Genomic DNA, 16,927 nt, shown 5'->3' on the forward strand with positions numbered 1-16,927 from the left:
GGAAGTGAATCCTCCAAAAACAATGGACAACTGGCACTGATTAACCCCTTTACCCCCAAGGGTGGTTTGCACGTTAATGACCAGGCCAATTTTTACAATTCTGACCACTGTCCCTTTATGAGGTTATAACTCCGAAACGCTTCAACGGATCCTGGTGATTCTGACATTGTTTTCTCGTGACATATTGTACTTCATGATAGTGGTAAAATTTCTTTGATAGTACCTGCATTTATTTGTGAAAAAAACGGAAATTTGGCGAAAATTTTGAAAATTTCGCAATTTTCAAACTTTGAATTTTTATGCAATTAAATCACAGAGATATGTCACACAAAATACTTAATAAGTAACATTTCCCACATGTCTCCTTTACATCAGCATAATTTTGGAACCAATTTTTTTTTTTGTTAGGGAGTTATAAGGGTTAAAAGTTGACCAGCAATTTCTCATTTTTACAACACCATTTTTTTTTAGGGACCACGTCTCATTTGAAGTCATTTTGAGGGGTCTATATGATAGAAAATGCCCAAGTGTGACACCATTCTAAAAACTGCACCCCTCAAGGTGCTCAAAACCACATTCAAGAAGTTTATTAACCCTTCAGGTGTTTAATAGGAATTTTTGGAATGTTTAAATAAAAATGAACATTTAACTTTTTTACACAAAAAATTTACTTCAGCTCCAATTTGTTTTATTTTACCAAGGGTAACAGGAGAAATTGGACCCAAAAAGTTGTTGTCCAATTTGTCCTGAGTACGCTGATACCCCATATGTGGCAGTAAACCACTGTTTGGGCGCATGGGAGAGCTCGGAAGGGAAGGAGCGCAGTTTGACTTTTCAATGCAAAATTGACAGGAATTGAGATGGGACGCCATGTTGCGTTTGGAGAGCCACTGATGTGCCTAAACATTGAAACCCCCCACAAGTGACACCATTTTGGAAAGTAGACCCCCTAAGGAACTTATCTGGATGTGTGGTGAGCACTTTGACCCACCAAGTGCTTCACAGAAGTTTATAATGCAGAACCGTAAAAATAAAAAATCATATTTTTTCACAAAAATTATATTTTTGCCCCCAATTTTTTATTTTTCCAAGGGTAAGAGAAGAAATTGGACCTCAAAAGTTGTTGTCCAATTTGTCCTGAGTACGCTGATACCCCATATGTGGCAGTAAACCACTGTTTGGGCGCATGGGAGAGCTCGGAAGGGAAGGAGCGCAGTTTGACTTTTCAATGCAAAATTGACAGAAATTGAGATGGGACGCCATGTTGCGTTTGGAGAGCCACTGATGTGCCTAAACATTGAAACCCCCCACAAGTGACACCATTTTGGAAAGTAGACCCCCTAAGGAACTTATCTAGAGGTGTGGTGAGCACTTTGACCCACCAAGTGCTTCACAGAAGTTTATAATGCAGAACCGTAAAAATAAAAAATCATATTTTTTCACAAAAATTATATTTTTGCCCCCAATTTTTTATTTTTCCAAGGGTAAGAGAAGAAATTGGACCTCAAAAGTTGTTGTCCAATTTGTCCCGAGTACGCTGATACCCCATATGTGGCAGTAAACCACTGTTTGGGCGCATGGGAGAGCTCGGAAGGGAAGGAGCGCCGTTTGACTTTTCAATGCAAAATTGACAGGAATTGAGATGGGACGCCATGTTGCGTTTGGAGAGCCACTGATGTGCCTAAACATTGAAACCCCCCACAAGTGACACCATTTTGGAAAGTAGACCCCCTAAGGAACTTATCTGGATGTGTGGTGAGCACTTTGATCCACCAAGGGCTTCACAGAAGTTTATAATGCAGAGCCATAAAAATAAAACAAAATTTTTTTCCCACAAAAATTATTTTTTAGCCCCCAGTTTTGTATTTTCCCTAGGGTAACAGGAGAAATTGGACCTCAAAAGTTGTTGTCCAATTTGTCCTGAGTACGCTGATACCCCATATGTGGGGGGAAACCACCGTTTGGGCGCATGGGAGGGTTCGGAAGGGAAGGAGCGCCATTTGGAATGCAGACTTAGATGGAATGGTCTGCAGGCGTCACATTGCGTTTGCAGAGCCCCTAATGTACCTAAACAGTAGAAACCCCCCACAAGTGACACCATTTTGGAAAGTAGACCCCCTAAGGAACTCATCTTGATGTGTTGTGAGAGCTTTGAACCCCCAAGTATTTCACTACAGTTTATAACGCAGAGCCATGCAAATAAAAAATATTTTTTTTTCCACAAAAATTATATTTTAGCCCCCAGTTTTGTATTTTTCCAAGGTTAGCAGGAGAAATTGGACCCTAAATGTTGTTGTCCAATTTGTCCTGAGTACGCTGATACCCGATATGTGGGGGGGAACCACCGTTTGGGCGCATGGGAGGGCTCGGAAGGGAAGGAGCATCATTTGGAATGCAGACTTAGATGGATTGGTCTGCAGGCGTCACATTGCGTTTGCAGAGCCCCTAATGTACCTAAACAGTAGAAACCCCCCACAAGTGACCCCATATTGGAAACTAGACCCCTCAATGAACTTATCTAGATGTGTTGTGAGAACTTTGAACCCCCAAGTGTTTCACTACAGTTTATAACGCAGAGCCGTGAAAATAAAAAATCTTTTTGTTTTCCCACAAAAATTATTTTTTAGCCCCCAGTTTTGTATTTTCCCAAGGGTAACAGGAGAAATTGGTCCACAAAAGTTGTTGTCCAATTTGTCCTGAGTACGCTGATACCCCATATGTTGGGGTAAACCCCTGTTTGGGCACACAGGAGAGCTCGGAAGGGAAGGAGCACTGTTTTACTTTTTCAACGCAGAATTGGCTGGAATTGAGATCGGACGCCATGTCGTGTTTGGAGAGCCCCTGATGTGCCGAAACAGTGGAAACCCCCCAATTATAACTGAAACCCTAATCTAAACACACCCCTAACCCTAATTCCAACGGTAACCCTAACCACACCTCTAACCCTGACACACCCCTAACCCTAATCCCAACCCTATTCCCAACTGTAAATGTAATCTAAACCCCAACCCTAACTTTAGCCCCAACCCTAACTGTAGCCCCAACCCTAACCCTAACCCTAACCCTAGCCCTAACCCTAACCCTAGCCCTAACCCTAGCCCTAACCCTAGCCCTAACCCTAGCCCTAACCCTAACCCTAGCCCTAACCCTAGCCCTAACCCTAGCCCTAGCCCTAACCCTAGCCCTAACCCTAGCCCTAACCTTAGCCCTAACCCTAACCCTAACCCTAGCCCTAACCCTAGCCCTAACCCTAGCCCTAGCCCTAACCCTAGCCCTAACCCTAGCCCTAACCCTAGCCCTAGCCCTAACCCTAGCCCTAACCCTAGCCCTAATGGGAAAATGGAAATAAATACATTTTTTTTTATTTTTCCCTAACTAAGGGGGTGATGAAGGGGGGTTTGATTTACTTTTATAGTGAGTTTTTTTAGCGGATTTTTATGATTGGCAGCCGTCACACACTGAAAGACCCTTTTTATTGCAAAAAATATTTTTTGCAATACCACATTTTGAGAGCTATAATTTTTCCATATTTTGGTCCACAGAGTCATGTGAGGTCTTGTTTTTTGCGGGACGAGTTGACGTTTTTATTGAAAACATTTTTGGGCACGTGACATTTTTTTATCGCTTTTTATTCCGATTTTTGTGAGGAAGAATGACCAAAAGCCAGCTATTCATGAATTTCTATTGGGGGAGGCGTTTATACCGTTCCGCGTTTGGTAAAATTGATAAAGCAGTTTTATTCTTCGGGTCAGTACGATTACAGCGATACCTCATTTATATCATTTTTTTATGGTTTGGTGCTTTTATACGATAAAAACTATTTTACAGAAAAAATAATTATTTTTGCATCGCTTTATTCTCAGGACTATAACTTTTTTATTTTTTTGCTGATGATGCTGTATGGCGGCTCTTTTTTTGCGGGATAATATGACGTTTTCAGCGGTACCATGGTTATTTATATCTGTCCTTTTGACCGCGTGTTATTCCACTTTTTGTTCGGCGGTATGATAATAAAGCGTTGTTTTTTGCCTCGTTTTTTTTTTTTTTTTCTTACGGTGTTTACTGAAGGGGTTAACTAGTGGGACAGTTTTATAGGTCGGGTCGTTACGGACGCGGCGATACTAAATATGTGTACTTTTATTGTTTTTTTTTTTTTATTTAGATGAAGAAATGTATTTATGGGAATAATATTTTTTTTTTTTTCATTATTTTGGAATATTTTTTTTTATTTTTTTTACACATTTGGAAATTTTTTTTTTTACTTTTTTACTTTGTCCCAGGGGGGGACATCACAGATCAGTGATCTGACAGTTTGCACAGCACTCTGTCAGATCACTGATCTGACATGCAGCGCTGCAGCCTTCACAGTGCCTGCTCTGAGCAGGCTCTGTGAAGCCACCTCCCTCCCTGCAGGACCCGGATCCGCGGCCATCTTGGATCCGGGGCTCGAGCAGGGAGGGAGGTGAGGAGACCCTCGCAGCAACGCGATCACATCGCGTTGCTGCGGGGGGCTCAGGGAAGCCCGCAGGGAGCCCCCTCCCTGCGCGGTGCTTCCCTGCACCGCCGGCACATCGCGATCATCTTTGATCGCGGTGTGCCAGGGGTTAATGTGCCGGGGGCGGTCCGTGACCGCTCCTGGCACATAGTGCCGGATGTCAGCTGCGATAAGCAGCTGACACCCGGCCGCGATCGGCCGCGCTCCCCCCGTGAGCGCGGCCGATCGGCTATGACGTACTATCCCGTCCAGGGTCAGATAAGCCCAGGGCACCTCGACGGGATAGTACGTCTAAGGTCACAGAGGGGTTAAAGGATAAAGCAAGGCTATATAGCCCAGCCCAAATTGTAAAAAATAGATACACCTGATAAATGCTGCGATCCAACTACCGCAGCACTACCACTCATTACCACCGGAAGGAGCCCAAGAGCAGAATTCACAACACTATGCCCAGGCAACGCCGGGCTCTTCAGCTAGTATATATATATATATATATATATATATATATATATATATACAACAAAATTATGGATTCGCTCTCTCTGGTAGGTATTAGGCAGCATTGACAGAGGCAATGCAGGTTTGGTCCAAATGTGCAGTTTTTATTGCTTTCCACAGGGGGCACCAAATCAATCTCATAAACATAAATCCCTAGCCTTGTCCAGGCACTAACTAAACAGAATAGACCCTGGCTACTCATACACGGCTGAGATAGCCCCAGCTCAGTCAAACAAAACAGCTATTGTTAATAGCAACCACTGATACTTGTGGTTCTCTTCCGTGCAGACTCTTCTCAGATAGGGATTCTGTCCTGTCTCTCTCTTCAACTCCAAGACACATCCAGTTTGGTTAGATTCCCTGAGCTGACTGACTAAGGAAAACAGCTAGCCTGGAATATCCAGGTGATCTAATTATATCCTTTAGAGCTAGGATTTAATCCTAGCTTATTTGGTTTTGCTACTATATACATGTATGTATGTATATACAGCTCTGGCAAAAATTAAGCGACCACTGCACAGTTTTATAAAAATCAGGTTCTCTACATGTCTGACAGCCATTCCATTCCAGTGTCAGTAGAATTCCAACCACAGGACACCTCATTCTACTTAATGTGCTTCTGATTAGATGATCACCTGAACCAAATCTTATTTAACTAAGGAAAGTATAAAAAACACTGCTGTGGGGTTCACAATCCTCTTGAAGTAGCACAAGCTGGATGGCAAAACAAGTGCTAGTAATATCCCAAAAGTAATAGGAATGAAAAAATAACTTTTAACCATGCCAAAGGAGTTAAAAAGAAAAGTCTTGAGTGAAGAAAAGGCCTAAATTCTGGCTTTACTAGCAGAGGGATACAGTGAGCATCATGTTGCCTCAATCCTTAACATTTCTAAGATGGCAGTCCATTACAACAAGGTCAAGCAGCAGACATTGGGGACAACAAAGCTACAGACCGTCAGAGGGCGAAAACGACTCTCCACTGACTGTCATCTTATTCGAATGTCACTCATCAACTGCAGGGTGACATTTAGTGACCTACAAAAAGAATGGCAAATGGCACCTGGGGTGAAGTGCATGGCAAGAACAGTTTGTAACAGGCTCCTAGAGGCAGGGCTCAAGTCATGTAAAGCTAGAAAAAAGCCTTTCATTAATGAGAAGCAAAGGAGAGCCAGGCTGAAGTTTGCAAATACCATAAGGATTGGACCATAGAGGACTGGAGTAAGGTAATCTACTCTGATGAGTCTAATTTTGAGCTTTGCCCAACACCTGGTCGTCTAATGGTTAGACGGAGACCTGGAGAGGCGTACATGCCACAGTGTCTTGAACCCACTGTCAAATTTGGTGGAGGATCGGTGATGATCTGGGGATGCTTCAGCAAGGCTGGAATTAGGCAGGTTAATCTTTGTGAAGGACGTATGAATCAAGTCGCATACAAGGTTATCTTGGAAAAACAGTTAATTCTTTCTGCTCAGGCAATGTTCCTTAACGCTGAGGACTGGTTTTTCTAGCAGGACAATGTGCCATGCCACACAGCTAGATCAATCAAGGTGTGGATGAAGGACCACCACATCAAATCCTTATCATGACCAGCCCAGTGTCCAGACCTGAACCCCATTGAAAACCTTTGGAATGTAATCAAGAGGAAGATGGATAGTCACAAGCCATCAAACAAATAACTGCTTACATTTTTGTACCAGGAATGGCATAAGGTTACCCAAAAGCAGTGTGAAAGACTGGTGGAAAGCATGCCAAGACGCATGAAAACTGTGATTAAAAATCATGGTTATTCCACAAAATATTGATTTCTGAGCTCTTCCTGAGTTAAAACCTTAGTATTGTTGTTTCTAAATGAACTTGTTTTTTTTTGCATTATTTGAGGTCTGTAAGCACTGCGTTTTTTTGTTATTTTCACCATTTCTTATTTTCAGGAAATAAATACAAAATGTATTGCTTGGAACTTCGGAGACATGTTGTCTGTAGTTTATAGAATAAAAGAACAATTTACATTTTACTCAAAAATATACCTTTAAAGAGAAAAATCAGACAAACTGAAAATTTTGCAGTGGTCTCTTAATTTTTGCCAGAGCTGTATATCTATTTTTTTCTATCTTTTTATTGTAGGTACACTTTATCTCTGAGAGACAGAATCTAAAAATAAAAGTCAGAAAATCACATTGTACGAAATTTAAATAATTATATTGCTTTTTATTGCATGAAATAAGTATTTGATGCAATAGAAAAACAGAGCTTAATGTTTGGTACAGAAACCTTTGTTTGCAATTATAGAGGTCCAACCTTTCCTGTAGTTCTTGAACAAGTTTGCACACAATATAGCAGGGATTTTGGCCCACTCCTCTATGCAGATCTTCTCCCAATCTTTCAGGTTTCGGAGCTGTCAGTGGGTAACATTGAGTTTCAGCTCCCTCCCAAAGATTTTTTATTGGGTTCAGATCTGGAGACTGGCTAAGCCATTCTAGGACATTGAAATGCTTCTTAATGGTGTTGCAGCCTCTGTGGCCTTTCATAAAAGGTGTGTATATACTGACAGACCATGTGATACTTAAATTGCACACAGGTGGACTTCTTTTCACTAAGCATGTGAGTTATGAAGGTAATTGTTTGCACCAAAAATTTTAAAGGGCTTAATCGCAAAAGGGGTGAATTAATATACACATGCCAATTTTCAGTTATTTGAATCCATAAATTTAAAGTATTCCTTTATTTTTCTCACTTCTCTTCTCCAACTTTGACTGCTTAGTGCTGATGCATCACACACAAATCAGATTACAAAAATATTCAAACACAGGTTGTAATGTTACAAAATAGATAAAAAATCAAGGGGGTGAATACATTTACAACCAACTATAAATTAATCCAAAACCTCAAAAATGGGCTGGACAAAATTGTTGGCACCTTTCGAAAATTGTGGGTAAAAAACTTTTGTTTCAAGCATATGATGCTTGTTCAAACTCACCTGTGGCAAGTAACTGATGTGGGCAATATGAAAATCACACCTGAACCCAGATAAAAAGTGGAGAAGATTACTCAATTTTTGCATTGTGTGTCTGTGAGTGCCACAGTAAGCATGGAGAACAGAAAGAGGAGGGGATATGTTATGATCTGGTGGCCTAGGAGCAGCATGAGACGGACTCTGGAGAAGGTGGTCCCTGTACTGACCTCAGACCCTGAACCTAGCAGCGCAACTAGAAGTAGCCGTGGGGGGTACCTAACACTCCCTAGACCCCTCAACACAGCCTAAGATCTAACTACCCCTAAAGACATAAACAGGAAACCTATCTTGCCTCAGAGAAAATCCCCAAAGGATAGATAGCCCCCCACAAATATTGACTGTGAGAGGAGAGGGAAATTACATACGCAGATATGAAATCAGATTTTAGCATAGGAGGCCATACTAGCTAAAAAGAAAGAATAGAACAGAGTACTATGCGGTCAGTATTAAAACACTAGAAAATATCCACCACAGAAGATACAAATCACCACATCTGACTAAAGACATGGGGGTATATCTGCATCTCCAGAGAAATTGCTAGGCTGCAAAAAATCCTTCACAGACAAAACTGGACAAGACAAAAACATGAATATGCACAGAACTATAAAGTCCACAGCAGGTGGACAGCAAAAACAAAGCCTGGAATTATCTTTGTAGAAAAGCACAGCGAACTGGAAAGACCAGCAGGGAAGTGAATCCTGCAAAAACAATGAACAACTGGCACTGACTAAAGAGTCCTGCAAAGCTATATACCCCAGTCAGTTTTGCAATTAGTAGATACACATGTCCACTCTTGCAGTCCAGGCACAACTGAATTACCCTCTACAACCACCGGAGGGAGCCCAAAAGCTGAATTCACAACAGGGATAACTGTCTGAGGACCGAAATTGTTGAAAAGAACAACAATTTTATGGTTACAAGTCCATCTCCAGAGATTTTGATGTTCCTTCGTCCTCGGTTTGCAACATAATAAAGAAGTTTACAACGCATGGCACTGCATCTAATCTCCCTGGAGGTAGATGGCAGAGAAAAATTGATGAATGATTGCAACACAGGATAGCCCAGATTGCAGATAAACAATCTCAATCAAGTTCCAAAGAAATTCCAGCTGTCCTGCAGGCTTAGGGTGCATCATTGTCAGTGTGAACTATCCATCGACATGTTAATGAAAGGAAATGCTATGGCATGAGACCCAGGACAACCCTGCTGTTGACACAGTGCCATAAAAAAGCTAGACTGCAGTTTGCCAAAATGTACATGAGTATTCAAAATCCTTCTGGGAAATTGTCTTGTGCACAGATCGATGAGACCAAGATAGAGCTTTTTGGTAAAGCACGTCATTCAAAAAAAAAATTTCTAATATCTTAACTGTATCTTCTCTATCTCTGTATATTCACTTTCATTCCATTGCTTCTCGTGTTTCCATGTATAATTGTGAATAAGGAAGATCTCTCTACAAATATTTGTAGACAGCTGTTTGTTAAGTCTCCTCTTAACCTTCTTTTTTGCAAGCTAAACATTCCCAGATCTTTTAACCGTTCTTTGTAGAACATACTTTGCAGTATGCTCACCATCATGGTAGCTCTTCTCTGAACTGGTTACAGTTTTTCAATGTCTTTTTTAAAAATGTGGTGCCCAGAACAGGTCACAGTATTCCATATGAGGCTTGACCAAGGAGGAGTACAGGGAGATAATTACTTCACATGGTCTAGCCTTTATGCTTCTCTTAATAAATCCTAGAACTGTTTGCCTTTTTTGCTGGTGCATCACACATTGACTCATGTGCAGTCTGTGATCTATTAGTATACCCAAGTCTTTTTCACACGTGCTGTTACTTAGTTCTATTACTCCCATTCTATAGATGTAATTTTTCTTGCCTAGATGTATAGTCTTGCATTTCTCCCTGTTAAATACCAGTCTATTAGTCACTGACCATGGTTCAAGCTTATCTAGATCCCTGTGAATCCTTTCTCTGTTTTCTCTAGTGTTAGCTCTCCCTTATAACTTTGCATCATCTGCAAATTTGATTAGTTTACCTTCAGTTCCCTCGTGTAGATAATTTATAAAAATGATGAACAACACTGGGACAATGACAGAGCCTTGTTGTACCCCACTTGAAACACTCTTCCAATTGGATATGTAACCATTTATTACCAATCTTTGAGTATGATCACTGAGCCAGTTATGAATCCACCTAACAGTAGCCTTGTCAATCCCTTAGTTGGTTATTTCTTTCAAAAAGGATAGTATGAGATACTTCATCAAATGCTTTGCTGAATTCGAGATATACTATCTGTAATACATTTCCCTGATCCACCCAGTCAGTAATTCCATCATAGAATAAAATTTGATTTTTCTGGCATGACTTGTTTGCTACAAACCGATACTGGCTTTGGTTAGTTACTGTATTCTTATCCAAGTACTTGCATACATGCTGTTTAGTAATTTGTTCAAAGATCTTTCCTTGTATAGAAGTAAGGCTCACTGGCCTGTAATTATCTGGCTCCATCTTATTTCCTTTTTTGAAGATAGGCACAACATTTGCCTTTCTCCAATCTTCTGGGACTTCTCCTGTTCTCCAGGATTTTCTAAGATACTGGCTACTTGTTCTGATGTTTCCTCTGCTAACGCTTTCAGTACCCTAGGATGTCATGCATCTGGACCAGGAGATTTAAATTAGCTAAGTGTTCCCCCACCATCTTTCTGTTTATAGAGAGTGTGGATTCTTTTATTCCTTCAATAGCACCGTGAAGATCAGTTGATGTTACAAATGCTTTCTTAGATAATACAGATGCAAAATATTATTTTAAAAGATCGGCCTTCTCAACATCTTTTTTGACCACTTCACCTTTTTCATCCTGTAAAAATCCTAAAGCATCTTTGACTTTGATTTTGTTTTTGACATACCCCCAAAATCCTTTTTTATTGCTTTTGGTCTCCCTTGCAAGCCTCACTTAAATACTAGATTTGCATTCCCTGCAAACAGCATTACATTCTTCTTTAGATATGCCTCTCTTTCCAGTTAATATACATTTCTTTTTTAACAAGTGTTAAATATGCCTTTCTGAAGTCCAACCTTAAAGGTTGAGTCTTTGTTGGTCTTCCTCCTCTTGTAATCCAAAATTTGATGATAGCATGATCGCTGCCTCCTAAGTTCTCAGGTACCATTACATCCTCAAACATTTCCTCCCTGTTGGTAGTGCTCCTGTTGGTATTCTATAGCTTTGTGCAACTAGTGAGTTGCCAAGACCCTATATCCCATATTGTGTTTAGTTTGAGCCTGTTCATTTTTCTGGTCTTGTGTAGTCCTGAATCCAGAAGCCACTGTGACGGTACCTGTGCTTTGAAGCGGCACCTGAAAGCTGACACGTCTTCGGCAGTACCTGAGCCTGAAGCCTCCCCCATGGTACCTGAACCCTGACACCGCCCTGTGCCTGAAGCCGCACTCGCGGTATGTGAACCCTGACACCACTCGCTGTGGTACCTGACTCTGTGGCCGCACTGGCGGTAGCTTAACTTTGACACTGCTCCCTAAGGTACCTGAGCCTAAAGCTGCACCTGTACCTGAACCCTGACACTGCTTCTGTGGAACCTAAACCTGAGGCCACTCCAGCAGCAACCGAACCTATAACTGTTCCGAATGTACTTGAACCAGCATCCGTGTCTTCCTGGTTAGTGTTCCAGTGTCCATACAGTTGGACCCTGTTTCTGTATCCGAGTCCCTTCCTGTCTGGTGACCCAGAATCTGCACTGTCTGAACAGGGTCCGTATCAGGTCCTGACAGTGACTCAGAGTCCATATCTGTGTCTGCTATCCTGACCCTGGGGTCAGCTGCTTCAGTACTTAGGACTGCATTGGAGTGGTACCTGGCAGCTACATGCAGCTTTTCACGCTGTCACACACGTGGATCGTGGACTTACTGTGCCACATGCCAGGCTTACCCAGGATGAACGTGTCTAATCGGCTATATTGTTTTTGCTAGTGCTCCTGATGGTAGAGTTAGGCTCGCGCTGCAAGTAGCCACCAGGTACCACTCCTGGGCAATCCCAGCACTGCAGCTGCTGACCTCAGCACTCAACCTCTGTTATAGGCTATAAAGTGATCATAAATCACACCCTGACACTGGACACACACTCTGGATACATAACACACTACCACCACTCATCAAAGATGCTGGGTGATGAGACCCTGAAATATACTACCGTCTGACAATCTTCAGAGGTGGCGGCGATGCAAGAAACTGAAGTAAGAAACTGCAGCGCTGCCCCTTAATCAGGGCTCCAGGTTTCTGTGGGCCCAGGGCGAAAGAGTCTCAGTGGGCCCCTTTAACACATACCACAATTCATGATGCACAGATACGGCAGATAAATATAGGTATAGTTTAATGACAAATGAGTCTCCCCAGGGGCTAGGGGTACTCGGTACCGGGTCCAGTGGTTCACAGGGGATGTCACGGTGGCTGTAACCCGGTCCGTGGCCCTGGGCGCCCATGTAAAAGGGAAAGGTCTTTAAAAGGGATAAACTTTATATTTGTGACGCCCCCTGTAATATTCAGTCAGGGTGACAGACACTGCTATAAGGGGTCCGCTGGGGTGATGTTATGGCAGCTAGACGGTGAAGTATATCCCCAGGGCTCCCGGTGTGTATATGGTGGTATGGTGTGAGGTGCAGAGAAGAACGAGGACACAGGTTTGCAGTCTCTTTACCTTGTTTACTGAAGTCTTCAGCAGCCACAGTCCAGGGCACCAGATCACAGGGAAGGCAGGGTCTGGCCGGTTTGGAGGCAAGTCCATAGTCCCCTTGTCCAGGTTGAAATCAATATTCTTCCCTTGCACTGTAGTGGTGTAGCCCCTTACTGCTAAGCCTCTCGTAAGGTCCTCACAGATGTGGTGTTTCTCTCTCTCTCTGTCCCCCATATAGGATAGGACAAAACCCGTATGACTGGTGACTTGAGCCTGTTTATAGGGTATCTTAGATAACCCAGCTCTGTGGGGTGTCACCGTGCCTCCTGGGTGTAGGTGCGGACAGGTAACATGCAATTAGCTGTCCTGCTGGTCTCTGAAGAAAGGCATAAAGGTCCTTACTACCTCGGTGGTCTGGCTACCGGTTATCTGCGCCTCAGAAGGAGGCAGCCTGGTCCCCTTTTGGTATCCTCTTCTGTGCTTTGCTTTCCTTCATGCTCACTGCAATCAATTCTGCTTTCAAAATGTCTCTTTCTGGAAGCTGCAGCTCTTAGGGCATGCACAGCTCCGTGAACCCTCTATCATCGTCAGATGGCTGTCTGGAACTTTCTAACTTTCCCTACAGACTACCAGTTATATATATATATATGTATACTAGATGGCAGCCCGATTCTAAAGAATCGGGAGTCTAGAATCCATATATACTTTATTTATTCAAATGTAAGAATAATACAATTAATAAATAATAGTAAGAAAGAACAAAAATAATAGGCAGTATATGGAGAAAACACCAAACAAAAGTTCAAAATTGGTGTGAAAATGTCACTGAACCACTTCACAACTAAATATATATAGTTTTGGTAAATGGTATTATCATTTTTTTGACGAAATTCGGCAGGAGCTTGAAGAGCAACGTCACTGGGCCCGTCTCCACGCAGTAGAAACTTGCTGTGAGGTAAAAATTCAAAAATCACACCAAAATGGCGGGCGGAGTGTGTCACAGTACGGCACGTTTCTGATTGGTCGCTCGCAGCAGGCGGCAACCAATCAGACACTGGACACTGTTGACGTCACTTATCTCCGGACATTAGCTCCGGACATTAGCTCCGGACATTAGCTCCGGACAAAGCCACGGAAGTTGGCACAAATTGCAGGAAGTAGTATTCTAGGCAATTAATCTCCGGACATTAGCTCCGGACATTAGCTCCGGACATTAGCTCCGGACAAAGCCACGGAAGTTGGCACAAATTGCAGGATGTAGTATTCTAGGCAATTATATATTATATATATATATATATATATATATATATATATATATATATATATGGAGTCACCTAGTAAATAGGATCAAAAGCTCCCCCTGGTGGCCTGGAGTATGAATGTGTTGCATGTTTGTGGTACCTGGATGCAGTTATCCTTCCTTGCCTTCGAATGTTGCATCACTCTCCCCGGGAGGAAAGCAATGCCACTGTGACGACCAGGACCCTGGGGCGCCACACAAAGATTTCACTTCTTACACTACATGAGTAATATCAATAGCTCAGGAACCGGACAGTATAGTCCTACAGTATTTTGGGCACCACATAGTGCTCCATACAGAATCATGAGCCCCATAAATTGCTCCAAGCAGTATTATGGGCACCACATAGTGCTCCATACAGAATAATGAGCACATATATTCTTCCATACATTATTATGGGCACCACATAGCACTCAATACAGAACAACGAGCCCCATATATTGCTCCATACAGTATTATGGGCACCAAATAGTGCTCCATACAGAATAATGAGCCCCATATATTGTACCATATAGTATTATGGGCACCACATAGTGCTCCATGCAGAATAATGAGCCCCATATGTTGCTCCATGCAGTATTATGGGCACCACATAGTGCTCCATGCAGAATAATGATCCCCATATATTGCTCCATACATTATAATGATCCCCATATAATACTCCATACAGTATAATGAGCCCCACATAATGCTCTATGCAGTATATGATGGGCCCCATATATTTCTCCATACAGAATAGGCCCCATATAATGCTTTATACAGAATAGGTCCCATATAATGCTCCATACAGTATTTGATGGACACCATCTATTGCTCCAGTATATAATGGGCACCATATAGTGCTCATATATAATTGGCCCTGTAACGGGGTCTACTGTTGTGAATTCTGTGGCTGAGTTCACTTCTGTGGTCACAAGTGGTATTGCAGTCTCTGGGCTTCCTCCCTCAGGTGTTTTGGTGAGCTCGTTGGCTGCCTTGCTATTTAGCTCCACCTGAGTCTGTCTTCCTTGCTCCTTGTCAATGTTCCAGTGTTGGATCTGAGCTACTGCATCTTTCCTTGGGCCTGCTGCTCTGCTAGATAAGTGCTTCTAGTTTGTTTTCTGTTTTTTCTGTCCAGCTTGTTATTATCTTTTGCTGGAAGCTCTGAGAAGCAAAGGGGTGCACCGCCGTGCTGTTAGTTCGGCACGGTGGGTCTTTTTGCCCCTTTGCGTGGTTTTCGTTTTAGGGTTTTTTGTAGACTGCATAGTTCTCTTTGCTATCCTCGCTCTGTCTAGAATATCGGGCCTCACTTTGCTGAATCTATTTCATTCCTACGTTTGTCTTTTCATCTTGCTAACAGTCATTATATGTGGGGGCTGCCTATTCCTTTGGGGTATTTCTCTGAGGTAAGTCAGGCTTGTATTTCTATCTTCAGGCTAGTCAGCTCCTCAGGCAGTGCCGAGTTGCATAGGTAGTTGATAGGCGCAATCCACTGCTGCTTCCAGTTGTGTGAGGATAGATCAGGTACTGCAGTCTACAGAGATTCCACGTCTCAGAGCTCGTCCTATTGTTTTGGGTTATTGCCAGATCTCTGTATGTGCGCTGATTACTGCACGCTGTGTTGCCTGATTGCCAGCCATAACAGTACAAGGAGCCATTCAATGATTTCCAATAGAGGGAAAAAAGAAATCCTGACATCATTTTTTTTTCTTAGCTCTGTCTTCAGTCTTTTTTTTCCCCTAGACATTAGAGTGCTTCAGGACACAGCTGTGGACATGGATATTCAGGCTCTGTGCTCCTCAATGGATAATCTCGTTGTAAATGTACAAAAGATTCAAGATACTATTGATCAGAAATCGATGCTAGAACCAAGAATTCCGATTCCTGATTTGTTTTTTGGTGACAGAACTAAGTTCCTGAGCTTCAGAAATAATTGTGAGCTATTTTTGGCCTTGAAACCTCATTCTTCTGGTAATCCTATTCAACAGGTTTTGATTATTATTTCTTTTTTTGCGCGGCGACCCACAGGACTGGGCGTTTTCTCTTGCACCAGGAGATTCTGCATTGAGTAATGTTGATGCATTTTTCCAGGCGCTGGGATTGCTTTACGATGAGCCTAATTCAGTGGATCAAGCTGAGAAAAATCTGCTGGCTTTATGCCAGGGTCAGGATGATGTAGAAGTATATTGTCAGAAATTTAGAAAATGGTCAGTACTCACTCTGTGGAATGAATCTGCACTAGCGGCTTTGTTCAGAAAGGGTCTCTCTGAAGCTCTTAAGGATGTAATGGTGGGATTTCCTATGCCTGCTGGTTTGAATGAGTCTATGTCCTTGGCCATTCAGATCGGTCGTCGCTTGCGCGAGCGTAAATCTGTGCACCATCTGGCGGTATTGTCTGAGAGTAAGCCTGAGCCTATGCAGTGCGACAGGACTATGACTAAAGTAGAACGGCACGAACACAGACGTCTGAACAGACTGTGTTTCTATTGTGGTGATTCTACTCATGCTATTTCTAATTGTCCTAAACGCACTAGGCGGTTCGATAGCTCTGCCGTTATTGGTACTGTACAGTCCAAATTCCTTTTGTCCATTACCTTAATGTGCTCTTTGTCATCATATTCTGTCATGGCGTTTGTGGATTCAGGCGCTGCCCTGAATCTGATGGATTTGGATTATGCTAAACGTTGTGGATTTTTCTTGGAGCCTTTGCGGTGTCCTATTCCGTTGAGAGGAATTGATGCTACACCTCTGGCCAAGAATAAGCCTCAGTACTGGGCCCAGCTGACCATGTGCATGGCTCCTGCACATCAGGAAGTTATTCGCTTTTTGGTACTGCATAATTTGCATGATGTGGTCGTGTTGGGGTTGCCATGGCTACAAACCCATAATCCAGTATTGGATTGGAACTCTATGTCGGTAACCAGCTGGGGTTGTCAGGGAGTACATGGTGATGTTCCATTTTT

General features: G+C 42.6%; 1 protein-coding gene across 2 annotated transcripts in view; it reads left to right on the forward strand.

The window, feature by feature from the left end:
• Positions 1 to 16,927, forward strand: part of ARSK (arylsulfatase family member K) — a 225,423-nt gene that overhangs the window by 109,981 nt on the left and 98,515 nt on the right. The gene's annotated exons all lie outside the window — the stretch shown is intronic.

This window comes from Ranitomeya imitator, chromosome 1, assembly GCF_032444005.1.
Source record: "Ranitomeya imitator isolate aRanImi1 chromosome 1, aRanImi1.pri, whole genome shotgun sequence".
Lineage (NCBI taxonomy): Eukaryota > Metazoa > Chordata > Amphibia > Anura > Dendrobatidae > Ranitomeya > Ranitomeya imitator.